This window comes from Vanacampus margaritifer, chromosome 2 (assembly GCF_051991255.1).
Source record: "Vanacampus margaritifer isolate UIUO_Vmar chromosome 2, RoL_Vmar_1.0, whole genome shotgun sequence".
Classification (NCBI taxonomy): Eukaryota; Metazoa; Chordata; class Actinopteri; order Syngnathiformes; family Syngnathidae; genus Vanacampus; species Vanacampus margaritifer.
Window position 1 is genome coordinate 21,689,434 of NC_135433.1, and position 3,893 is coordinate 21,693,326.

General features: G+C 43.8%; 1 long non-coding RNA gene across 2 annotated transcripts; it reads left to right on the top strand.

Moving 5' to 3' along the window:
* Positions 1-746: 746 nt before the first annotated feature.
* On the top strand, positions 747-3,599 carry LOC144044294 (uncharacterized). Of its 2 annotated transcripts, XR_013291245.1 has the most exons (4): positions 747-1,456; positions 1,551-1,809; positions 1,889-1,955; positions 2,871-3,599. It is a non-coding gene; the product is annotated as an uncharacterized LOC144044294 (long non-coding RNA). The 2 variants fall into 2 exon arrangements; XR_013291244.1 differs by having other exon boundaries at positions 747-1,809.
* The last annotated feature ends 294 nt before the right edge of the window (positions 3,600-3,893 follow it).

Here is a 3,893-nt window from a genome sequence, read left to right on the forward strand (position 1 = left end):
CGTGTAACAATTTATGCTTCACAGTCTGCACGTTTCTGAAGATGACTGTTTTGTCGCATCCCTGAGTCTCCTCAAAGATAAAATGCTTCCAAAATAGAAATATGAATATAAATCCAAATGTGTGTCTCAAGGTCAAGCTTATATCCACTTAATAAACGTAGACTCCCTATTAGTCGTCACCTTTCCATTTTGTCATGATGTCTGTCTTTGGACCGTGAAACCCCCCAACCTCTTCGCCCTCGCCAAATTCTCCCACACCCCCTTGCCCCCATCCCCACGCCTTGACACTGCCCTCTCTGCATTGATGCCCATAATTACCGCTGAATGGATCTGCACATTTCCCATGGATGTCAGCGGAGCCTTTGGCCTGCTCTGTTGCCCCCCCCTCCTCAACCTCATCAACCATTTCCCCCTCCTCTCCTCATAGCCCCCCATCCCACCCCTACTTCTCAATGGGGATTAAAAGCAGGATGGAGATTGTGAGAGAGGGTGCTTGCCGAGATGGAATGATGCTCTGCTATGCAAGCCATTTATGACGAGCAGTGGCGTGCAAAGGGGTGGGCAGATGGGGCGAGATCCATCTCGGGGGGCATATACAGCCTTTTTTTTTTTTTTTAAACCCTCGCCCAAAAAAATCTAAAACAAAATGGGCATAAAACTTTAAGAAGTACCTCCCCCCCCCCCCCCCCCACATACACTTTGTTGCATTTGCCCTTAGTTTCCTCTCGGATAACAATTGTGTTCTTGCCAACAGGCCCATGACAAGCATTAATTCAGATCGCCCTTCCTTGTTCTCGTTCATTGTTGTTTGGTAGTGTGCCTTGTAGAAGAGAACCTCTCGAGGCCCTTAGTCTCCTCTTGAGTAAAATGTGTTTGCTTTATCAGCAGTCACACACAAGAAAGCAAATCCTGGAAACTCTTGTTCTCCTCCATTGTTATTGTGTGGTATTGTGTGTGCCACGTTTGGTAGCAGTGCACCTCACAGGCAGCCCACAGTCTCCTCTTGAGTAAACTGCATCTCAGTATCGCGACCAACAACCACACTGGAAGAAGTATGTACAGAAGACCATTATTCTTCTCAATTTCTCCTGTTTGGTAGAGGGTGACTAACAGTAGCAGCGCACCTTACCAGTAGCCCTAGTCTATTCTTGAGTAAAATTTGTTTCCTTACCAACAGTCACACGATGAGTCATACAGTGGACGGTTATTCTCTCCTCCAATTTTTGTTGTTCAGTAGTTGGTCTTGTTCCACAGGATTGCACTTCACTAGAGGCCCTTAGTGTCATTTGAGTCACATTTGTCACTTTGATCTTCTGTCACTTGTGCTTTTGAGTCTATCTGTTTGTTCTGTTCGACAAGACGGAGCACCGAGTCGAGATGAAGACTTATGCGTTTGCTTCTCCTGCTAGCTGTTAAAAGCCCAAGACAGTTTTAATTTTTAAATAAAAGCTATAAGGTAAGTGTATCACTCGTGATTGAAATTCCATCACCTCTGCCGACTGTGGAAACTAGTATAGCGGAAAATCACAAGAGTTGTTGATTCCCACCAGAGGCGAGTGGACGGACGTCATGGTCAGTGAGAGCCTACGCACGCCCTCGGGCCTGCCAGAGGTAACCGATACCCATTACCCGAAAAAGCCTTCTCCCACAGGGCCCAAAGGAGCAGCTAACACCGTTAATCACATCACATGACATAACGGCAAAGCCACGGAAAAGTGGCGCTTTGATTCGGCTACTTGGATAAAAAACGTGTGGGAAAAAAGGTTTTGTCCACTCGAGAGGACGAGGCGAGCGCACGTCGTCAGCTGGGTAATATATGTATAAGCACAACATGACAGCTGGAACTTCTCCAGGGGTATGTGCGGTTACTGTGTCGTTTTTCCCTCAGATGCGGCTCAGCTTTTTGGGAAGTTACTTGGAGTCGGCTTCAAGGAAGACTGTTTGGAACCAATGAGGTTTGGCTGCCAGCACACTTCCAATTATCCCCATTAACGGCATTTCCAAGTAAATGTTGACGTTTGTGTGAACGCAGTGGTGCCTAACATGACTTTGAAAGGTTTATTAGTCCAGGTCACAGTTTACATCAAATTAAACAGCAACACTTTTTGATTCTGATCACACTTGTGAGAGCTGTTTTTCTTCTTCTTCTTCTTTTTTTTTTTTTTGATGAGACGGTGGCTTGTATTCAGAAGAATAGCCTACTTTTGCAGACTGTGTTATTGGTGGATAGTCAGGACAAGCCAGCACGCTGTTAACATTAGGTCAAGCTAACGTTACTATTGAAAAAGTTACTGTTTTTTGAAGACTAACTGTCTTTATGACGTTATAAGGAAATACGATTCACATCATGGCAGAAAAATTATTAACATTTATTGAGCTAATTTAGCTATGTTCTTGTTTTATGTCATTAGCTAGCATCATTGCTAATTATGTTGGTTATTGTACAAGTATTGTATTGTTAGCGTGCTTACTTTTTGTTTTATTTTCAGTAGCCTATATTTTGAATATATTTGCGTACTGGCCAGAACATTTCTCATGTTGTGCTAGCGCAAGCGTCATTTCAGCAGAAAACAATGACCAATTATTGAGCTAATCTTGCTATGTTAATGTTTCATGTAGTCAAGATAATATTACCATTAACGTCATGGGTCACTAAACAGATTTTGTAACTTAATGTTTTTATTTTAAGGTTAACTCTTCGATTGCCAAAAACGTTAAATAACGTTTAGTAAAATCCTACGGAGGAGCGCCAAAGACGTTAAAAGTTTTTTTTTTTTGGGGGGGGGAAACGCGTGGAGGAAAGCCTTGGCCAGCTGTGATGAAAGTATCAAGCAGATCTGGTTAGTATAATGACTATTTTTGGCCCCTAGATGGCAGCGATGACTCTCTTTGGACAAGATCGGGTAGGCGTCAGTAGTAGAAGACGTGAGGCGGAGCTAGAGTGTCGAGGGGAGAATGGCTGAGAAAGCGAAAATGGCGACCGGTGCCAAGCAGCTCATGCTTGATCGTTTTTTTCAAAGAAGAGAAGCATCAACCTGTGCTAAAGAGCACATTGATGACGACGATGATGATGATGGTGACTCCGAGGTTGACGCCGAAGTTGGAAGCGTTGACGCGGCAGCTATGATCACGTCATAAAGCCTCACCGGCTAGCGATGCTAACGCCGGAAAACGCGGAGCACAACCGAGCACTTCTGCTCAGGCGGACGTTCAATCGGACGACGAAGAGTGCCCCGAGTCCAATGCATATTCATCGGAGGAGTGGGTACAGTCTGATCACGGAGAAGACACTGGTTATGGACTACGATGCCACCATGAATGGAGCGGATAAGATGGATCAGAACATCTCTTACCACCCGGTATAGGAACTGAAGGACATGAGGAAGCCAGACGTAACACCACCGTAACGTCACCGGTATCATGATCCTGAGAGTAGACTTGATGGCAACATGGCCAAACACACACTGCAGTATATACTTGCTATTCCCCGGAAAAAAAAGCCAGCAAAAAAGTGTAGCGTCTGCAATCGCAGTAAAACTAATCTGTTGTGCAAATCAAGCTGCGTCCCCTTGCACGCAGGGGAGTGTTACAAAAAGAAAAACTGTATTTGAAACATCCACACAATTGTAAATAGTACCACGGTTGCACACATTTGTAAATAGTTTGCCAAATTGTTTTGTCAATTTGTTACACTGTTGAATGTAAATAAACGTATTTTGCTATCAAAAAGTACTTTTTCATTGTTGGTGGTAGTGTTTTACAGAAGTAAAGCACTGTTTAGGTGTTTGTGGCATCATTCATGGAAAAAAAAGGTGTCAAATTCACTAGAGTGCATGAAATAATATCGTTTCACAAAAAGCTTGATTTCTCCGTATTTTGTTTCAAAACAGAGC